The 24,049-nt window shown below is 36.6% G+C and overlaps 1 protein-coding gene across 6 annotated transcripts in view; it reads right to left on the bottom strand.

Annotated features, from left to right (window-relative positions):
• The window catches only part of Abcd1 (ATP binding cassette subfamily D), a 30,395-nt gene extending 6,952 nt beyond the window's left edge, over nt 1–23,443 (bottom strand). Inside the window, exons 1-2 of one of the 6 annotated variants that reach the window (XM_017088708.4) lie at nt 23,365–23,443; nt 4,186–4,264 (exon numbers count right to left, since the gene is read on the bottom strand). The gene's annotated coding sequence lies outside the window, so the exon portion shown is untranslated. Of the gene's footprint in view, nt 1–3,494; nt 3,634–4,185; nt 4,265–22,961; nt 23,157–23,196; nt 23,329–23,364 lie in introns of those variants that run through there. The other 5 variants (XM_036818912.3, XM_017088707.4, XM_017088706.4 and 2 more) reach the window with 5 other exon arrangements.
• Nucleotides 23,444–24,049: the final 606 nt, after the last annotated feature.

Genomic DNA, 24,049 nt, shown 5'->3' with positions numbered 1-24,049 from the left:
TGTTTCATTTAGTGTATCTTAAATATGAATGCTTTCATGAAAAATTCAAAAAATTTTTGATAGCAAAAAGATTTTGCCTATTTTAGGCCTATCGGCCTGAACTTTAAGAAAAAGGAAAACGTATTTCTAATAATTTCTATGGCCGCCTTATGATATAGTTGTCCGATCAGACATACTCAAAATGAAAGGTGAAATTTTTGTAGGTAAAATATTAGAAAACAGTTGTGAGTTTCAAGTAATTATAGAGATCTTTTATAAAGTATGTTTCTAATGTTGTTACGGTGGTCATTTTAGTAGCGAGTCGCCTGGACGAAACAATGTAACTCTGCTATTAATAGCTTAATCCTCTTGCAGACTAAGTTGTTAGTCCTTGTAAGCGTGGCTATTCGCAAATGCTCCATCAAATATGGAGGTTCGTTTTTACTAGGACTTTGTTGGAAAATAAAAGGGTTCTAAGCTTAATCCACTACTCAAAGCCTAGGCCAAAGAAGTAACCGGCACATCAGGTAACGTGATCGCACCTTTAAGTATTTGCATGCTCAATGCATCACAGGAACCATATTCAATGCCGTAAAAAAGAGTCGGGTTATATGGGATGAGTTGGGATGCTGTCTAAGCATGCCAAACGTTTCCGAGTAGTCTTAAAGATTTGGTTGTTCCACTTTATGATGGACTTAAATGCAATGCACAAATTTGCAGCATGTTCGAAATACTCTATTTGGATATCTAAAAAACTCTTGGGGACGATCTAAGATTAAGGAATCATTTTCTTGGATGGATTTTATCTTAGCCCGTTCGCTTTGGCCCATCTGCTTATTTTCTAGATTTAACTATTACTTATCATACTCGGAATACTCAACACCGCACCTGCAGGAAATGTGATCAATTGGGGGCTATTGAAACCCTGGAACATCTCATATGCAATTGCCCAGCACTTTAACGATAAAGAAGATACCTCGGTGAGTAGAATCTTGAACATTTTTCTGAGGCGGAGTAATTGAGTAAATTTTAGATTGCGATTTTATGTGGAAGATTCGCTTGTCACTATTTTTACCTCGTTAACGGGTGTTTTTGTTTAATACATAAATAATGCGCATTGATTAAAATCAACAGCGGATTTTTGTCTAAAAAACGCAGGCAAATTTATTTTTTTTGTCAAGAGACTGTCGCAGCAGTAAGCTTTTTTGCTTAACACACAGAAAATGGAAATTTTATTATATTTAATGAAACTGCGACAATGTTAACGAATTTAAGTCCAATTGAAAAATATTACAATATTGCTAAAAAAAAAATGTATGGTCTGAAATGGCGTTTGAACCCCTGACCCGCGAATGAAAAACACTATTTTACTATATTATATCAGACAATTTGTCAAAGTTTTTCATTCATAAATCATAAGAGTTGCATTTTCAAATCCTGCTTTTCGCGGACCCATACAAATCGACCCACAAATCATTCATAACGAGTCATACATCAATCGAAAGGTTTTGCCAAAAGAAAAAAGATTATTTACCAAAACTTCAGTAATTTCAATTGGTTTAGAAGACAAAGCGGGGAAGGTGTAATAGTACAAATTTGAGTTGTTGGGGCCGTTGGGATAAATGCTCCAGGTTATTAGCCAAGATTTATTCTTACTAAGAAAACGCGTCGAATGACACCTCATCTGTTAAAATACAATGCTCCGTTCAAAAGTTATTCCAAAAACAAGATTTTGGTGGAAAATGAAAATGTTTGCCCCTTGTTTGTGGGCTTGTTATATCCTGCTTTTTTCGGACCCATACAAATCGAGCCACAAATCTATCATAACGAGTCCTGCACCAATCGAAAGGTTTTGCCAAAACTAAAAGGATTGTATACCAAAACTTCAGTAATTTCAATTGGTTTAGAAGAAAAACGGGATAAGGTGTAATAGTGAAAATTGGAGTTGTTGGGGCCGGTGGGGATAAATGCCCCACGTTATTAGCCAAGTTTTATTCTTACTGAGAAAACGCGTCGAATAACACCTCATTTGTAAAAATGCTCCGTTCAAACATGAAAATGTTTGTGCCTTTGTTTGTGGATTTGTATGAATCCTTTTTGGTTTAAGGGTCATATAGTCCCTTATGAGTGTATTGGGAGGCTCGAAATAGAAGACTTTTGTTCTAAGAATTCTGGAAAAAAGTTAACAGCCCGCAAGTTTAGCGGTAAATAAAAAAAACTAGATCTTAAACAGTTTCCAAACAACTAATGATACTGATACGGGCTATATATCGCTGTCAATATGCCAGTAACGACGGTTTTGCCTAAATTCTCTAAATACAAAAGATTATAGAAAAGTTTTATAGCAACTTTTTGTCTATTTTCTCATAATTGGTTCGAATGATTTATTTTTAAATTTTAAACTACAAAGCCCTTGATTTCCTGAACTTTTGATCCATAACATTTCTTGTCATACAAATTACCTATTGGAAGTTATTGAGCGATAAAAATTGCAACCCGATTCAGTTCAGCATGGAAAACATTTCATGCTTACCTTGAATGAAATTTACCTATTGGAAGTTATTGAGCGATAAAAATTGCAACCCGATTCAGTTCAGCATGGAAAACATTTCATGCTTACCTTGAATGAATCGTTCATTTAATGGTACAAAATTCATATAAGATAATCTTTAGGTAAAAGTATAACATTTACAAGTTTGTTATCGAGAAAAACTTTTTGTAATAAAAAATGATTAAAAGCCCGTACAACTTTGTAGGTTGAATTTCCGATGTCTAACTACACATACTTTATTTAAATTCCTAGAAAAAATGTTTTTATTATTAAGTATGGGATACAGCAACGGAATTATATATATTGATTTTAATGCTATTACAATAGCTCACATATGAGTATTACGGCAACAGTGAACATAACTCCTCTTTATAATAGACTTTGAAACAAACACTTCCGATATCAGATTAAAACAGCTCTTAGTGAGGTAAAAGGTCGTAACGATTGCACCTGCAACTAACAAACACTTACACTTTCTAAAATGTTCTTATTTGGCACGTTGCAATAGAATATGCCGTTGTATGCTCAAAAACTGAAATATTTTGCTGAAGGCTTGATGGCATATGAGTGAAAACAGCTGATTTGCTTAATGTGGTGTTTAATCTCGACTGAATTGCAAAATTTTGACTATTATTTGGTTATAATGACTGGTCCGATTTAAATTATTTTTGGCAAGTATATAATTGATAATTAGAACACAAATCTCATTTAAATTTTTCCAAAATATTACAAAATGTGGGATTAAAGGATATGGCCATTATAAATTAAATTGGTATTTAAGACTTTAACGTGCTATATTAGGTAAGCGCGAGCTGGGTCGGAAAATACAAATGGGGTTTTGCTAGGTTTGAGGAGTACTTTCCGCACGTAAAGTACAAATTGCGGTTACATTTCATGGCCCTAAAAATGTTGCACAGTGTAATAATGTAATTTATATTTTCGGCAAGTTACCTAAGACACTTACACATGAAACACAGGAAAAAGCACTTGCTTTAATTTGACACTTTTATAAGTGTTATATAAGCAATTCTAGAAGATATCCCGCTACAAAATTTAAGTCCGTATTCGCCGCGCTTTGTAACTAAACTAGTTGGTGAGGCTTTTAAAATGTATATTCTCGATAGAAATGCGTTGGAATTGATAGGTAGCAAAACGATTTGATAAGACCAGCTCTATATAGCATTTGCGGATATCTTAAAATAGTATTCACAGCCAGATTTTTAAATCTTATATATCTGTAAGGTATTATATATTAGAAAAAAGGTAACTTAAAGTAAGATAATACCTTTCTTACATATATACTTATCTGCAAACATATTTTCAAACATAACAGGGTCAAATATTAAGTAACTTTTCAATAAAAAGAAAGATAATAAACACACTAATCTAAAAACCGTTTTAGTGGATTAGATTACCAATATGGTCTCACATATTGCACCTTGTACCTACACAAAGTAGTAAGGGAAGTAAATATCAAAATAGGATCATTAAATATATCGTTTCATACAACATTTGAATCTACTTTATATTGCAATCCGTCACTCAGTCCCAACACATCAGTTTTTTCAGTTCCGTTGGTCTTATCAGAGCGCAGAGCTCCACAATTTCTGTATACTTAAAAAAATTACAATATACCCTACAAGCTGATTTCTTACATTTTCGACCTAGAGCCAGGGCTAAGGAGGGAGGCCTGTAGGACACGTGTTTTTTATTTCCAGCAATTTTGACAGCAGCCTAAAAAACGAAAATAATAGAATAATTTGTTATAAAAAACTTCACTTCACAGGTATGTATTGTTGCGAGAGATATATTAAAAAACAAGGAAGAACGCTATAGTCGAGTACCTCGACTATCAGATACCCGTTACTCAGCTAAATGGAGATATGCAAGCAGCAAAGCGAGATTAAAATGCGCCACCTACCGGCGGTATACAGATTTAAGCGTTATGGGCGTTAGAGTGGGCGTGGCAAATTTTTTTTGGATCAATCGATAGGTATCGACGAGACTAATACATTTCAGTTACAATTTTTTATCTAGCATGAAAATTGTGGGCGTCACAGGTTTTTGCGGTTTGTGGGCGTTAAAGTGGGCGTGGCAAACTTTTTTTTGGATCAATCGATAGGTATTGACGAGACGAATACATTTCAGTTAAAATTTTTTATCTAGCATAAAAATTGTGGGCGTCACAGGTTTTCGCGGTTTGTGGGCGTTAAAGTGGGCGTGGCAAACTTTTTTTTAGGTCAATCGATAGGTATTGATGAGAACATTACATTTCAGTTAAAATTTTTATTCTAGCATCAAAACTGTAGGAGACACAGTTTTGGGCGGTTTGTGGGCGTTAGAGTGGGCGTGGCAGTCTACTGAAACAAACTTGCGCTGCGTAAGAAGCTCAGGAATCTGCACGCCAAATCTCAATAGCCTAGCTCTCATAGTTTCCGAGATCTCAGCGTTCATCCGGACAGACGGACAGACGGACAGACGGACAGACGGACAGACGGACATGGCTAGATCGACTCGGCTAGTGATCCTGATCAAGAATATATATACTTTATGGGGTCGGAAACGCTTCCTTCTGCCTGTTACATACTTTCCGACGAATCTAGTATACCCTTTTACTCTACGAGTAACGGGTATAAAAACAAGAAAGGAAGTTAAGTTCGGCAAGCCAAGGCTTGTATACCCTTGCAGTTATATTTATTAAATTTAAAAATACAAAAAATTGTGTTCCCAATAGTATGTATGTCAGAAAACACCGAAGCTATAATTTGTTTCATATTATTTTCCCACCAATTTTCCGATAGTTCCTATGGCATCTATATGATAAAGTCGTCCGATTTTGATAAAATTAAATTCAAAATTCAGAACTAGTTAAAAAAATTATTTCCAAGCGTAGAATGTTATATGTTTAAAAACACGAAAGAAATAATAAAAGGAAATTTTTTTCCGGTTATTCCTATGGGAGCCATAAGATATAGTTGTCCGATCCGGCTGGATCCGACTTATATACGACCTGCAAAAGAAATAAGACTTTTGGGAAAGTTTTAGCCCGATAGCTTTAAAACTGAGAGACTAGTTTGCGTAGGGTATACAAGCCTCGGCTTGCCGAAGTTAACTTCCTTTCTTGTTTAACATATAACCTCCTACGCTTGGAAATAACATTTTTTAATTAGTTCTGAATTTCGAATTAAATTTTATCAAAATTGGACGACTTTATCATATAAATGACATAGGAACGATCGGAAAATTGGTGGGAAAATAATATGAAACAAATTATAGCTTCGGTGTTTTTTGACATATTATCTTATACATTGGGAATATCATTTTTATACCCGTTACTCGTAGAGTAAAAGGGTATACTAGATTCGTCGGAAAGTATGTAACAGGCAGAAGGAAGCGTTTCCGACCCCACAAAGTATATATATTCTTGATCAGGATCACTAGCCGAGTCGATCTAGCCATGTCCGTCTGTCCGTCTGTCTGTCCGGATGAACGCTGAGATCTCGGAAACTATGAGAGCTAGGCTATTGAGATTTGGCAAGCAGATTCCTGAGCTTCTTACGCAGCGCAAGTTTGTTTCAGTACAGTGCCACGCCCACTCTAACGCCCACAAACCGCCCAAAACTGTGGCTCCTACAGTTTTAATATTAGAATAAAAATTTTAATTGAAATGTATTGTTCTTATCAATACCTATCGATTGACCAAAAAAAAAGTTTGCCACGCCCACTTTTACGCCCACAAACCGCGAAAACCTGTGACGCCCACAATTTTCATGCTAGATAAAAAATTTTAACTGAAATGTATTGGTCTCGTCAATACCTATCGATTGATCCAAAAAAAATTGGCCACACCCACTCTAAGCCCATAACGCTTAAATCTGTATACCGCCGGTAGGTGGCGCATTTTAATCTCGCTTTGCTGCTTGCATATCTCCATTTAGCTGAGTAACGGGTATCTGATAGTCGAGGTACTCGACTATAGCGTTCTACCTTGTTAAATTTAATAATTATAACTGCAAGGGTATACAAGCTTCGGCTTGCCGAAGTTAAATCTCTTTCTTGTTTAACATATAACCTCCTACGCTTGGAAATAACATTTTTTAATTAGTTCTGAATTTCGAATTTAAATTTATCAAAATCTGAAGACTATATCATATAAATGCCATAGGAACGTTCAGAAAATTGGTTGGAAAATAATATGAAACAAATTATAGCTTCGGTGTTTTTTGACATATTATATTATACTTTATAATTGTAACTGCAAGGGTAACTTCCTTTCTTGTTTTAAAATTCTATTCGAAATTCTGAAATAATAAAAGAATGATATTCCCACGAGTAGAAGGTAATATGTGAAAAACACTTAAAATTGGAAAGCTCTGTACATACAATCAAACAAAAAGACCTCATAGCATGGTATAAGTCTAGTGACGATCGTACCTTCAACAAACAATAGTTTTGATATCAACTTGTGTGACGAAATAATAAATAAATACACTTTCTAAATTTTTCTTATTTGACACACTTTGTCAAAATCGTACAGCTAAACACGGGCATATTGAATTACAGCGTGACAAATAAAATTTTTTAGAAATTGTATTTACTTAGAAGATCATATAAAACTTTTTCTTCACAAAATTTGATATCAGAACTTTCGTTTGTTGAAGGGGCGATCGTCACTAGATTTGTACCCCGTTAAGAGGTAATCCAATCATATCCAACGACATATAGCACAACTATGTAGCTGTATTATAGTGTTATAGCCGTTTTCCCGCCAAAGCTAACGAGTTTTTCCAAAAGTGATAGAACTAAACAGACTCTTACATTTAGCGGCTTAACATCATCTAAAATTTTTATGACATTAATATAAAGTTTGGATACGAAAAAAAGTTCAATTCTCAGTCAGTGTTGGATGTTCTGAACTGGTAAATGTGGCCATTCTTGTTGATTAATAACTTTAAAACGTGACTTTTTAAACAACGTGTCGTATGTCAAAAGTTGAGAAATCTCAAGGGCGCTAAACTTTGAGAATTAACAAAAAAATAATTAGAGCCGTTTTTAAGAAATCATTAAAAAGCTAAAAATAAATCGTAATAAAAAAATATTGACCATAATTTTTAAACGGTGGTATTTAGACAAAACATGTTAGAACAGCGTACAAATTATTTCGAAATACCTTTCTAACGACATAGAGCAAAAACCTCAAACTTTAGAAGTTCACATGTTACGAGTATACGAAATGTAGCTATTTATAGTTGTTTCCCCGCAAAACTAGCGAGTTTTTCCAAAAGTGGTAGAACTAAAGTTTCTTATATTAGGCTGTTTAACATCGTCTAGATTTTTCACACGTACCAAATCAGTACCAATCGAAATGGCCGCGAAGTTTAAATGGAAAATTCACATTACTTTTTGCTATAGTGGTTACTGCATCCCGTATCTAACTTTAGCATGATTATTGTGACACACTGTGCGCAAGAGAAAATGTCGATGTACGCATGTATGTACAATGTACATATGTGTGGTGCGAATAGCTGAATAGCATTGAAATTGAAAAAATGTTTGCGGGAATTGTAAAGACTTCGCTTATGTTTTTTTGTCGATGCGTTTGTTTGTCACCTGCTCAATTTAAGAATCTGGAATTTTTTACAGTGGCTGAGTTATATTTTTCACACGATTAGAATTAAAGCAAGGAAGGATGTTAACTTCGGCAAGCCGAAGTTTGTATATCCGTGCAGTATAAGAAATATTCATTGTTAGTAACACCATGTTACATTTTTGAGGATTGTTGTGATATTTGTGTAAAATTAAATTCGTAATGCTGAAATGTTAAAATATTCTATATCCCCGAGTAAAAGAAAATACGATCAAAATCAACAGAGCAAAAATAATGAAAAACAAGGGAGAACGCTATAGTCGAGTACCTCGACTATCAGATACCCGTTACTTAGCTATATGGAGATATGCAAGCAGCAAAGCGAGATTAAAATGCGCCACCTACCGGCGGTATACAGATTTAAGCGTTATGGGCGTTAGAGTGGATCAATCGATAGGTATTGACGAGACCAATACATTTCAGTTAAAATTTTTTATCTAGCATGAAAATTGTGGGCGTCACAGGGTTTTGCGGTTTGTGGGCGTTAAAGTGGGCGTGGCAAACTTTTTTTTGGGTCAATCGATAGGTATTGATGAGAACATTACATTTCAGTTAAAATTTTCTATCTAGCATCAAAACTGTAGGAGCCACAGTTTTGGGCGGTTTGTGGGCGTTAGAGTGGGCGTGGCAGTCTACTGAAACAAACAAAAGCTCAGGAATCTGCACGCCAAATCTCAATAGCCTAGCTCCCATAGTTTCCGAGATCTCAGCGTTCATCCGGACAGACGGACAGACGGACAGACGGACAGACGGACATGGCTAGATCGACTCGGCTAGTGATCCTGATCAAGAATATATATACTTTATGGGGTCGGAAACGCTTCCTTCTGCCTGTTACATACTTTCCGACGAATCTAGTATACCCTTTTACTCTACGAGTAACGGGTATAATAATTATTTTATTATTTCGCTGACCGTTTCTGACAGCTATATGTTAGAGTCGTCCGATTTTTATTAAATTTAATTCGAAATTCCTAAAAATACAAAAAATGATATTCCCACTAGTTTCATATTATTTTCCCACCAATTTTCCAATCGTTTCTATGCCAGCTATACTATATAGTCGTCCGATTTCGATAAAATTAATTTTGAAATTCATAACTAATTAAAAAATGCTATTTCCAAGCGTAGGAGGTTATAAGATATATTTGTCCGATCCGGCTGGTTCCGTCTTATATACTACCTGCAAAAGAAAGAAGACTTTTGGGAAAGTTTCAGCCCGATAGCTTTAAAACTGAGAGACTAGTTTGCGTAGAAACGGACGGACAGATGGACATGGCTAGATCGACTCGTCTAGTGATGCTGATCAAGAATATATATATTCGCTGCGTTTCAAACTTCTGACTGAAATCATAATGCCCTCTTCAAGGGAATAAATATAGTTGAGGAATATATGAGTCTAATAGTAGCACTTAAATGTCTACTGGAATTGTTTAAGGTGTACCCTTGTGGGCAAAGGAAACTGCAATTTTGTCGCGCAAGGCTTGGTTATATAGTCACAGGTTTTCTCAATAAAGAAACCTCCATTGATACGAAAATCAACCCTATTTTGGAAGAAGACGTAGACGATTTTGCAGGTCCGAACTCTGCTTATGTGCCAACGAAAGATGCAAATCCGATGTATGATAACCAATTTGAAATTGAAGATAGCAAATGGCAGAATGAGATTTCTCTCGATGAAGAAGGGATTCATTTAACGAACTTAGCATTGATGGATCATAAAATAATAGAGCTTGAAGATTTATGTAGGCAATCAAAAACTAGCGACACTGACTCGTCCGAACGTGATTCAACTGCTACATATAATGGTTTCTTGCAGCTGACTAATATACATACTACAAGAGAAAAACCAATTATTAATCAAATTAAAAACTACAATAAGTCTGACTTTTGTACAACATTTCTAAATTTAACATAGAAATATCTAAGCTTTGTTACAGAAGGTCCACATACCATAGACGTGCCAAATGATAAGTTTCTACGAGGGCACAATTTCTTTCCCCACGGCAATGTGATTTTTGTCGCAAAGGGGAGCGTTAAGCAGCACCAGGAAGATATGGAGACTTTAATACAAACATGATCCATGAACCATGTACGATCAATGATTTGTTAGCAGCTTTCTGTTCAATTCGGCCAAGGGCCGACCGACATCACGCCTTAATTGAGGGTACCATGGGAGAGAATGTTCGTACCCAAGGGTGCTCAACACGACCAGTATCCAACAAATTAAGCAGTAGCCAAGTTGGAAACAGTACCAGGCGCTCAGTAGCACCCACTGCAGATGAGAATAGCTGATCCGCATGTTATATCTCTCTACCTCAACGTCTCACCGACTCAACGGCACATTGACCCGCCAATGCGATTAGTACATTTTGCTGTGTCAGCCGATTCAACTACGCAAACTGCTACCATAATCAAAATTCCCTGTCTAGAATATATCTCATTGCATTATTCATTACACTAAACTTCCGTGTTCCAAGTGGTATCTAAGCATGTATCAATTTAAGAATAAATCAGTTATCAACGCAACTCATAACTCCTACCTCAACTAGCAGCTAACCTCCATTATGTTGTGTCTAGTGCACCAGGTGAATGTTCAAAGGCGACTACTATACAAATATATCCGAAGAAATGAAAATCTACTGCGATCGTTCGATTAAGAGTGATACATCAATTAAAAGGCAACGCGTAAAACTAAAAAAAAGTGCATACCAAGACATTAAAAAAAAACAAGAAAAAACTCTATAATCGAGTATTTCGACTATCAGATACCCGTTACTCAGCTAAAGGGACCAAAGGGAAATGGAGATTGAAATGCGCCACCTACCCGTGATCTCAATATATGGTTATGTGAGCGGTAGACAGATTTACGCGTTATGGGCGTTAGAGTGGGCGTGGCATACTTTTTTTTGGATCAATCTATAGGTATTGACGAGACCAATACATTTCAGTTTAAATTTTTTATCTAGCACGAAAATGGTGGGCGCCACAGGTTTGTGCGGTTTGTGGGCGGTAGAGTGGGCGTGGCATATTCGCGTAACAAACTTGCGCTGCGTACAAAGCTACGTAATCTAAATCTGAAATCCCAATTCACTATCTTTGATAGTTTTCGAGATATCCGCGTTCATATTTACGATTTTTTTAACGTTTGTGGGAGTAAGTGGGCGTGGCAAATTTTTTTTGGTTCAATCGATAGGTATTAATGAGAACAATACATTTCAGTTAAAATTTTTACTCTAGCGTCAAAACTGTAGGAGCCACATTTTTGGGCGGTTTTGGGCGTTAGAGTGGGCGTGGCACGCTGCCGAAACAAACTTGCGCTGCGTAAAAAGCTCAGAAATCTGCATGCCAATAGCCTAGCTCTTATAGTTTCCGAGATCTCAGCGTTCATCCGGACGGACAGACAGAGGAACAGACGGACAGGCGGACATGGCTAGATCGACTCGGCTAGTGATCCTGATCAAGAATATATATACTTTATGGGTTCGGAAACGATTCCTTCTGCCTGTTACATACTCTCCGACGAATCTAGTATACCCTTTTAATCTACGAGTAACGGTTATAATAAGAACAAATTTTTATTGAAAATTTTAAGTGTTACAGTCCTTTGTGGTCGTTGGAGTGGGCGTGGCACCCTGCTGAACATGATATCGTCACGACCCTCTACCTCGTTAAGAGTTGCTTTTATTTGATACATGATCGATCCGATCCGCTGCGACTCAAATACTACTATCAATTGAAATAAGACTTTTGGAAAAGTTGTATTCCGATAGTTCTTAAGCTGAGAGATTAGTCTGCGTTGAAACGGACAGACGGACGGACATGGCTTACGCTAAATAAGTATTGACTATTCGCGATAATAAAGTTCAGATTTCAAAGTACAAGTTGTGTATAGAGTCCCAAACACAGAAAGACTTGCTAAATGTTATAAAAATATAATTTTGTGAATAAATAAAATAAATAATCAAGATTATTCTCTAATCCTTTTTAGGTTATCACAGTGCTTGGATCTTTAAAGAAAATGATGTTTTGAATAAAATTTTTCTATCGATAACAACTTATTTCTAAAAAAAAAAACGAAATTGATAATCTCGTTCGTAATATAATTTAAAAGAGGTAAGAGATAAACGCAGGTTCCGACAGCTAAAATGAAAGAAACCAAATGTGCAAAGAATTAAGATAAGCTGGCGAAGTTTATAGATTATAGAGGCTAGAAGACTTTGGAACGCCGTTATCTCTATTTTGAAATAAGTAGCAAAATAGTTTCTTAAAAGAAGAATGGTTTGAGCTAATGGTTCGATCTTTATAAATTTTCGTATAAGTACAGTGAAAACAAGAGAAAACGGTAAAGTCGATGGTCTTGACTATTAGATACCCGTTACTCAGCTCAAGGACTTCGAGAGGGATGGAGATATGCTTAAAGCTACTCTAATTTTTTCATTAACACACCTAGCCTTTAGCGCCACCTATCTTCTTCTTCTGTAGCGCCTCTTGGCCTACAGCCCCAACTAGCCAATAGCGCTCCTAGCGGCTCTCTTCTTCAAACTCTTATTTAAATTTTTACAAACTATCAAAAAAAATTGGGCGCTAGACGGGTAGCTGTTGAGCTTTTAAACCTGTCCGACAAAATCCTTTCGGAGAACAGATTATAATGGTCTATGTCTGCACCTTTCCCGGATTAACTGGTAATTTTTATTTGCAATCCAAGATATAGATTCCGATGTTTGGCAATTTCATAACATCCCGTTGTTGCTGCTTCCCCTTCTTCCAAGCCTCCTCTAAAAATTTTCATATGAATTGAATTATCTCATTACTCCTCCACTCGCTTGCAATTCCTTACCGAAAATAGTCAATCTTATAATCAATACCTTTCTCAGTGCCAAAAATGCTTTCGCAACGACACAAAACAATTTTTCTCTTTTGTTAACCTTAAACGAAAATCAACGCCTTTCCTCCGTCCCTTCGCTATCTTAATGAAACAGGAAATAACGGTGGCAATGCCTGTTACTGTCAGCTATACCTAAACTTCTGGAACACTTCTCAACATGGATTTATTAGGCATCGATCAACGACGATTAAGCTTCTTGAGTTCTCATATTTGATTAGCCGAGGTTTTCAGGTCCGCCTACTATCATGCGTAATTTATATTTACCGATTTTAGCAAAGCTTTCGATTCGGTAAGCCATTCACTTCTACTACCTTAACCTTTTTTATTTGGGATTCCCAAATAATTTTCTTAAGTGGAAAGAGTTGTATTTATTAAACAACGTGCAACAGGTTCTGTTTATAAATGAACTATCTAATATTGTTAATGTAATTTTAGTGTTCCATTAGGCAGCCACTTTGGACCCTTACTTTTCACAAACGATCTAGCTAAAGTTATTTCTTACTCTTGTATTTTTATGTACGTCGACGACGTTAATATCTGTTTTATCTATTTAGATTGGTACCTACATTCACACCTACGACTTGACCTCAACGAATTGTAGAAGTGGTGCGTCAATAATCTCTTTTTCCTAAACCATTCAAAAGGCAAACTTATTACTTTTTGCCGCTCCTCCCCGCATCTTGTTTCCTATCGCATCGGTAATCAGAGTTTTGATCGCATTAGCACTAGGAGTCTCTTTTGATCACAAATTATGCTTCAATAGCCACATTACTGCTATAGTAAACAAAGCCAAGCGCGTCTTATGTTTTATTAAGCGATGGTCAAAAGAACTTGATCACCCGTACACTACCAAAACATTGTATGTACCTTTCGTACGTCAGATACTGGAATATAAAGAGCCTCATGCCCTGTACAATGACAATTTTTGATCTTTGCTCTGTGTAATTTAGGCTGGGACTCTGGTAGACTATTGCCATCTTGTCGATGCAGACATAAATTAATCCTTTGCCGTCCTTAAAACATCGTAGAATTTGCAATGCCACAGTGTTTGATCATAAGCTTCTTTTGGGTCTTGTTAACTCTCGATTCCTTCTTTCTTTCTTTACTTAGATTTAACCGTTCCATTAAGATTTAGATGTTCATTTCGACCTTTGCGTTTGCTTATATACAGGTATAATTTCGACCAACATTAACCTTTTCGAGCACTTTGTAACAACTACAATAGCTTACATAATATTTTGTCATTTGAAATACTTATTAGTACTCTTACGATTAATATATTAAGACACCTCGAATCATTCGATTTGTAATTGACTCACATTTTGTATCCTACACCATAGTTAAGCATATGCTAGCAGCTAATTATTAACCAACTAAATAAATAAATAGATAAGAGCTTGCTAAGGAATCTAATTCTGAAATCCCAAATTTCTGTCTTCGATAGATTCATACTTTTGATTTTTTAAGTTTGTGGAACTCTTATAATTTTCGAGATCACATCGTTCACACGGACGGACAGACAGACAGACTACAATCAAGATCACTCTGGTAATAAACATTTTTGTTAAGATTCTTACCTACACAGTTACTCTTAGCATACAATCGCCCATAACGCCAAGAACTGTCTAGCCACATTTCCTAACATATTGTATATGTGTAAATGGGATCTTGTTACGATTATAACAGGTATGTATTGTTGCAATAGATTTAATAAAATGTTTATTTATAACTTATTAAATTATATACTGGTCCGTTTTAACACGAAACAGTCTCTCAGTTTTAAAGCGATTAGCCACATTTCCTAACATATTGTATAAGTGTAAATGGGATCGTGTTACGATTATAACAGGTATGTATTGTTGCAATAGATTTAATAAAATGTTTATTTATAACTCATTAAATTATATACTGGTCCGTTTTAACACGAAACAGTCTCTCAGTTTTGAAGCGATCTGCATGCCACTTTTTCAAAAGCCTTTTTTAAATACAGGAGTACGCATTGCTAGCAGTATTGGAAAATGAACTATTGTTTTAAAGTAAGGTGAATTGTTTGTAAAATGAGAAGTCTTTATTTATTCTTCTTAATCAATTTCATCCCCTTTAAAGTAATCCCCTCCCAATGAAATACACATATGCCACCGATTCTCCCATCCTCGAATCATGCCAAACAGTCCCTTACCAGTATAGCGATCAGCGACTTTTTCGATTCAGCTTACTTCTCCTTAATCGACTCAAAACGCGTTCCCCGGAGTGGTCTCTTGAGTTTTAGGAGTAGTCACACGGAGCCAAATTGGGCGAACAGAGGGGTTGCGGAACGATATGCGTCGATTAATAACACCAGTTTAAAAAAAAAACAAGAAAGAAAGTTAGCAAGGGGATACAAGCCGAAGCTTATATCCCCTTGCAGCTATAATTATTAAATTTAAAAACACAAAAAATGATATTCCCAATAGTATAAGATAATATGTCAAAAAACACCGAAGCTATAATTTGTTTCATATTATTTTCCTACCAATTTTCCGATCGTTCCTATGGCAGCAAAATGATATAGTCGTCCGATTTTGATAAAATTAAATTTGAAATTCAGAACTAATTAAAAAATGTTATTTCCAAGCGTTGGAAATTATATGTTGAAAAACACTGAAGCTATAATTTGTTTCATATTATTTTTCCGCCAATTTTCCGACCGTTCCTATGGCAGCTATATGATATAGTCGTCCGATTTCGATAAAATTTAATTAAAAATTCAAAACTAATTAAAAAATGTTATTTCCAAGCTTAGGAGGTTATATGCTAAAAAACACTAAAGATATAATTTTTGTTAATTTTTTGTCCGATTATTCCTATGGGAGCTATAAGATATAGTTGTCCGATCCGGCTGGTTCCGACTTATATACTACCTGCAAAAGATATAAGACTTTTGGGAAAGTTTCAGCCCGATAGCTTTAAAACTGAGAGACTAGTTTGCGTAGAAACGGACGGACAGACGGGCATGGCTAGATCGACTCGTCTAGTCATGCTGATCAAGAATATATATACTTTATGGGGTCGGAAACGTCTCCTTCACTGCGTTGCAAACTTCTGACTGAAATCAATATACCCTCTGCAAGGGTATAAAAATCGATGAAATACGCCTTCCAGGATGATACGCCCTGATGAAGAAAAGGGTACTTACAATTTTTTAAAAGTAAAAAAAACGTTTTTCGCTTTTTTTAATTTTTTAACTCGAGTTCTGATAAACCGAATTCGGCCATCAAAGACTCATTCTACAGGTAATAAAATTTTCAGTGTTGGGGAACGTAAGAATTTGGTGCAAGTTGTTATGCATAACGTCAGTTATGCTAGGCTACTGAGATTTGGCGTGCAGATTCCTGAGCTTCATACGCAGAGCAAGTTTCTTTCAGAAGAGTGCCACGCCCACTCTAACGCCCACAAACCGCCCAAAACTGTGGGTCCTACAGTTTTCATGCTAGAAAAAAAATTTTAACTGAAATGTAATGTTCTAATCAATACCTATCGATTGACCTAAAAAAAGTTTGCCACGCCCACTTTAATGCCCACAACCCACCCAAACCTGTGACGCCCACAATTTTCATGCTAGATAAAAAAGTTTAACTGAAATGTATTGGTCTATTACCTATCGATTGATCCAAAAAAAAATTTGCCACGCCACGCTAACGCCCAAAACGCTTAAATCTGTCTACCGCCGGTAGGTGGCGAATTTTAATCTCGCTTTGCTGCTTGCATATCTCCATTTAGCTGAGTAACGGGTATCTGATAGTCGAGGTACTCGACTATAGCGTTCTTCCTTGTTTTTTGTAAACTGGTGTTATAGGGGCGAAAATGTCTCCTCACGGCGCTGTAAGCAAATAAGGTGTGCCATTTCAGAAACAGGCGATTTGCATGCATATTCCTATTCCTCGCACTACCTTTAGCTGAGTAACGGTTATTTAATAGTCGAGGACGTCGACTATAGCGTTCTTTCTTTTTAAATATTTTCTAAATATTTTACGCCATAAAAACTGAAATCAAAGGATTTGTATTTTGAAGGTGCAATCCTAACTAGTTATCTCTAGAATAAGACTTTGTTTGATATTATAAGTTTTTAAAAGTTTTTACCTAGGCCATGGTTTTAAATTTGGAATAAATTATATTTTTTAAAACTTCTAATATCAAACAAAAAGACTTATTCAAGAGATAAGAGATTGAACCAAAAACAAGGAATAAGGAAGTTACTCAGCTAAAGGAAACAAAAGAGTGATGGAGATATACAAGCAGCAAGGAGATTGTGAAACGCCAGCTATCCGCGATTTCAAAGTAAGATAATATGGGCGGCAGACACATTTAAGCGTTATAGGCGATAGAGGGCTTAGGAGTGGACGTGGAAAACTTTTTATACCCTTTTAGAGGGTATATTGATTTCAGTCCGAAGTTTGCAACGCAGTGAAGGAGACGTTTCCGACCCCATAAAGTATATATATTCTTGATAAGCATGACTAGACGAGTCGATCTAGCCATGTCCGTCTGTCCGTCCGTTTCTACGCAAAGTAATCTCTCAGTTTTAAAGCTATCGTGCTGAAACTTTCCCAAAAGTCTTATAACTTTTGCAGGTAGTATATAAGTCGGAACTAGCCGGATCGGACAACTATATCTTATAGCTCCCATAGGAACAATCAGAAAATACAATTTAAAACAAGGAAGAACGCTATAGTCGAGTACCTCGACTATCAGATACCCGTTACTCAGCTATATGGAGATATGCAAGCAGCAAAGCGAGATTAAAATGCGCCACCTACCGGCGGTATACAGATTTAAGCGTTATGGGCGTTAGAGTGGGCGTGGCAAACTTTTTTTTGGGTCAATCGATACGTATTGATGAGAACAATACATTTCAGTTAAAATTTTTATTCTAGCATCAAAACTGTAGGAGCCACAGTTTTGGGCGGTTTGTGGGCGTTAGAGTGGGCGTGGCACTGTGCTGAAACAAACTTGCGCTGCGTAAGAAGCTCAGGAATCTGCGCGCCAAATCTCAATAGCCTAGCTCCCATAGTTTCCGAGATCTCAGCGTTCATCCGGACGGACAGACAGACGGACAGACGGACAGACGGACATGGCTAGATCGACTCGGCTAGTGATCCTGATCAAGAATATATATACTTTGTGGGGTCGGAAACGCTTCCTTCTGCCTGTTACATACTTTCCGACGAATCTAGTATACCCTTTTACTCTACGAGTAACGGGTATAACAAGGAAGAACGCTATAGTCGAGTACCTCGACTATCAGATACCCGTTACTCAGCTAAAGGGACCAAAGGGAAATGGAGATATGCAAGCAGCAAATCGAGATTTAAATACGCCACCTACCGGCGGTAGACAGATTTAAGCGTTATGGGCGTTAGAGTGGGCGTGGCAAAATTTTTTTTGGATCAATCGATAGGTATTGACGAGACTAATACATTTCAGTTAAAATTTTTTATCTAGCATAAAAACTGTGGCCGTCACAGGTTTGGGCGGTTTGTGGGCGTTAGAGTGGGCGTGTCAATTTTTTTTTCGGGTCACTCGATAGGTATTGATGAGAAGAATACACTTATGTTAGAATTTTTATTCTAGCATCAAAACTGTAGGAGCCACAGTTTTGGGCGGTTTGTGGGCGTAAGAGTGGGCGTGGCACATTGCTGAAACAAACTTGCGCTGCGTAAGAAGCTCAGGAATCTGCACGCCAAATCTCAATAGCCTAGCTCTCATAGTTTCCGAGATCTCAGATTCTAACATAAGTGTATTCTTCTCATCAATACCTATCGAGTGACCCGAAAAAAAAATTGACACGCCCACTCTAACGCCCACAAACCGCCCAAACCTGTGACGGCCACAGTTTTTATGCTAGATAAAAAATTTTAACTGAAATGTATTAGTCTCGTCAATACCTATCGATTGATCCAAAAAAAATTTTGCCACGCCCACTCTAACGCCCATAACGCTTAAATCTGTATACCGCCGGTAGGTGGCGTATTTAAATCTCGATTTGCTGCTTGCATATCTCCATTTCCCTTTGGTCCCTTTAGCTGAGTTCTTCCTTGTTTTAAGTTCTAGAAGTCACTAAGTAGTGTCTTGCGCGATAGAAAAGTCTTGCAGGGAATATTGGCAGACAAAGTTATATTCTAAAACAAAGGTGCTCAGAAATTAAATTAAAAAAAATCGAATTATTTCCGTATTTTTGTTTTTTTATACCCTTGCAGAGGGTATAATGATTTCAGTCAGAAGTTTGCACCGCAGTGAAGGAGACGTTTCCGGCCCCATAAAGTACGGACAGACGGTAATGGCTAGATCGACTCGTCTAGTCATGCTGATCAAGAATATATATACTTTATGGGGTCGGAAACGTCTCCTTCACTGCGTTGGAAACTTCTGACTGAAATCAACATACCCTCTGCAAGGTTATAACAAGAAAGGAAGTTAGCTTCGGCAAGTCGAAGCTTGTATACCCTTGCAGTTATAATTATTAAATTTAAAAATACAAAAAAATGATATTCCCAATATTATAAGATAATATGTCAGAAAACACCGAAGCTATAATTTGTTTCATATTATTTTCCCACCAATTTTCCGATCGTTCCTAAGGCAGCTATATGATATAATCGTCCGATTTTGATAAAATTAAATTAGAAATTCAGAACTAATTAAAAAATGTTATTTCCAAGCTTAGGAGGGTATATGTTAAAAAACACCGAAGCTATAATTTCTTTCATATTATTTTCCAACCAATTTTCCGATCGTTCCTATGGCGGGTATATTATATATAGTCGTCCGATTTTGATAAAATTAAATTCAAAATTCAGAACAAATTAAAAAATGTTATTTCCAAGCTTAGGAGGTTATATGTCAAAAAACACCAAAGATATAATTTTATCAATTTGTTTTCCGATTATTCCTATGGGAGCTATAAGAAACAGTTGTCCGATCCGGCTGGTTCCGACATATATACTACCTGCAAAAGAAAGAAGACCTTTGGGAAAGTTTCAGCCCGATAGCTTGAAAACTGAGAGACTAGTTTGCGTAGAGACGGACGGAAGACGGACAAACGGTTTTTTCTAGATCGACTCGTCTAGTCATGCTGATCAAGAAAATATATTCTTTATGGGGTCGTAAACGTCTCCTTCACTGCGTTGCAAACTTCTGACTGAAATCAATATACCCTCTGCAAGGGTATAATGACAAGTAGGAATTCGGGGGTTCCCAAAAAAATTACTAAAATGATCCTATCCGTTCTTGACTTCGACGGAAATCAGAGGTGAAATGGTGGCAGATTATGGCGTGAATGTGTCAGCTCAGACCATAAGAAGACGGCTAAATGATTTCGGGTTATATGGACGCATTGCCCAAAAAACCAATGCTGTCCATTAAAAATGTTAAAAAGCGTCTTCAGTTCGCCAGAGAGCATATTCAAAAAGGTCCAAATTTTTGGAACATGATTGTTTGGAGCGACGAATCCAAGTTTAATGTCTTTGGGAGTGATGGTAAACCATATGTATGACCTCCTCCCAACAAACAATTGGACCCCAAATACACGAAGAAGAACGTTAAACATGGTGGCGCTTCGATTATGGTCTGGGGCTGTTTCACCGCATCGGTCGTAGGTCCCCTAGTGAAGATAGAAGGCATTATGAACGGCGAATTGTACAGGGACATCCTTATTAAAAATTTATCTGGAGAATATGCCGATAATTGCCACTTTTCTGGATATTTTAACAGGACAACGAGCCGAAAAATACCAGCAAGATAGTCAAGTCGTGGCTTAACCAAGAGGCATAAATGTTCTGCAATGGCCACCGCAGAGCCCCGACTTAAACCCTATAGAGAACTTGTGGGGAATTCTTAAACAAGTCGTTGGCCAAAAAAAGCGAGCAAATAAAAACGATTTGTGGCGAATTTTGCAAGAGTGGAAGAAAATCACCCCTCAACAGTGCGCACGTCTTGTGGATTCAATGCCAAAGCATTGCTCCGCTGTTCTAAAGCAGAAAGGTCATCCCACTCAATATTAAAGTAAATTTATTAAATGTATAAGAAAAATAGGGCAAATTTTAACTTTTTCAACCATTTTTTTCCAGGTAGCTTAAGTATGTGAGCAGGACATTTTGGAGATGGTCTCAGATTTTTTAAGTTTTTCGTTGAATACATATTTTTATAACTTGGTTATTCTTTTACTAGAACACTGATATATAGAACTAATGTGACACAAAAAATTGGAGCTGTGAAAAAAAATTAATTAATTTTCGTTTTAATTCTTGGTTGAAGTCTTGTGGCTTAAGAATATGAGCACCACTGTATAACCTCCTACGCTTTGAAATAACATTTTTTAATTAGTTCTGAATTTCGAATTTTATCAATGCCATAGGAACGATCGGAAAATTGGTGGGAAAATAATATGATATATAATATATCATGTCGGTCTGTCTGTCTAGTTTTAAAGCCATCGGGATAAAACCTTCCTAAGTCTTATATCTACCAGGTAGTAAATAAGTCGGAACTAGCCAAATCGGACAACTATATCATATAGCTCCAATAAAAATAATATAAATAAATATCATTTTTAAAATGTACAAATTTTACCTTCTGTGTTTCTAGACATATTAACTTCTACTCTTGGAAATATCGTTCTTTTAATATTTCAGGATTACGAATACAATTTTTTTTAAATCGGACGACTTTATCATATATATAGAAACGATCAAATAATTAATGAAAAAGAACACTTATATTTCGGTTTCGGTTAACATATATGTATAGTACGGTAGTAAATTGAAATGGAACATTATCTTACTATTTCTGTAATTCGATTTTAGTTTTCTAAAAATCTCTGTATGTACAATGTTTCCATGAGAACGACCTGCAAGGGTATAGAAAGTTCGGCTCGCTGAAATTAGCTTCCTTGTTCTTAGTTTTGTTCGTTTTATGTTCCAGGAGTTACACATTAGTGACTTCTTTGCGATGGAAGTATTTTTTCGACAAACAAACAACAAATTTGTGTGCGTTTTGTGAAATACAAATCTCTTTCGATGGATGTATTTGTTTTTTGTAAAGTGTGTGTTTCTCGTGTTTTTATCTTCCAGAAGTTTATAATAAGTGAGGTCTGCACGATAGGCAACAGTTTTTCATCCAATTGCTTGCAGGTGTGTTGCGGCAGAGATCGAGCATCCTTATTACCTACGCCCGCTTATTGGAGGCTGCCGACTGCTTTATAGATTAAGTTACCCCATTCGAGTTTTAGGGCACCCAGATCTGTTACTGAGCTTAGGGGAAGCGCGAGGGAGAAGGATATATGCATAAAGACACTACATATAGTCGACTACTTTACTTACACTTTTGAAGACTTCAAAAATATGGACACTAGACAGGTTTTAGCCTTATCGGCGATTGTTGGCATTAGAGTGGGCGTGCGCTGCGTAAGAATTTCCCGAATCTACCTAATCCCAACCTTTTACATTTTATAGTTTTCGAGATCTCAGCGTTCATTTGAACGGACGGACAGACGGAACGCCGGCTACTTCGAGTCGGCTTGGATCGATTCCGACGAATTCAATATAATAATATAATATAATCCAATAGTAACGGCTATGAAAACAATGGTGGTGGACTGGATAATATGGAACGTCCCATATACACAATGTTCATGCATACATACATACATACATATGTACATACATATGTGTTTTCGAAAGAGTTTCAGACATGTACAATATGCATACATACGAAGGTTTGAATGGATGTACAATGGACATTTCACATGCATTCTTATCATTTTATTAGGTACCAATCAAATGCTTTTAAAAATTTAACAAAACCGGATGCACTAAATGTTGTTCTATGTAAACAAGAAATATACATATGTATGTACATACTTTAACGTCCAACTCTTTTTGCATCAAGCTGATTTTTGCTCAGAAAATTAATTTACATCCAATTTACCGAAATGTATTACTATGTTAAACAAAAGCATTCCCGGTAGAACAGCATGGCTTCAACGTTAAATTTATTATTGCGACCGAACTACACAAGAGCTTAAAGCTTAATGTGTTTAATCTAAGTTCGTATGTGTATGTATGTACGCATAATTACGTGCCTATGTATACATACATATGAATACACAAATGTGCATGGCTTTGGCTGTTTTGGTTTATTTAATTTTATTACGAGTGTCGGTGCTGTTTATGGTATTATTACACGAAATTTTCAGTAAAGCATAGTTTTGTCAGACAATAAATCAGTGGTGTGCTGAAATTCGAGGGAAATGTATGTACGTACATATGTAGACATCAATACAAGTTTCCCCCGAATCCCGATCAAAATGGTTTCCATGACACCATCGTATATGATTTTGCGTAAGTGCGAGCAAGACATACCTATTGCAGCCAAGAGCTGCAAAAATATGGATGGGACTATCAAAAATATCGATGTTTGATCCCCGGTCACCGCTATCGATGTTTTAAAGAAAAATAGTCTATTCACACAGAGGGGGCTTGCGCTTCAACGACCAAATTCCGCATTAGCTACTTTCAGATGAAAATGAACGTCTAATCCAAGCTTTATACAAGTGGCCCATTATTGCGGACTTGACCCACAGGAAACAATACCCCAACAGGGCAAATCCGCAGAACAGTGGAAGACCTGGAGATAGTCCATTCGAAAAGCCCACTGGAAAGGAGCATGACGATTGGGACTTCGCTCACTACATGCCGGACGGGTTCACGCAAAGAAACCCTTCAGTCAGAAATTCAAGTTGCTTACGTGAATTACCTAGTGAATAACCGGTGACATGTCAGTATCACGCGTGACACTCCATATAGACATTTGTATTAGATGTCCGATTTTTTTTACTCGCGACAGGTCTTATGGAAATTTTTTGAAGTCAGACTTGATTTCACACATGCCTTATATGTACCCTTTAGTTTCAAAAAATAAGTTTTACCCGTGAATCACCGGTGCAAAC

This window comes from Drosophila suzukii, chromosome 4 (genome assembly GCF_043229965.1).
Source record: "Drosophila suzukii chromosome 4, CBGP_Dsuzu_IsoJpt1.0, whole genome shotgun sequence".
NCBI lineage: Eukaryota > Metazoa > Arthropoda > Insecta > Diptera > Drosophilidae > Drosophila > Drosophila suzukii.
This window is presented reverse-complemented; position numbering and strand designations above follow the sequence as displayed.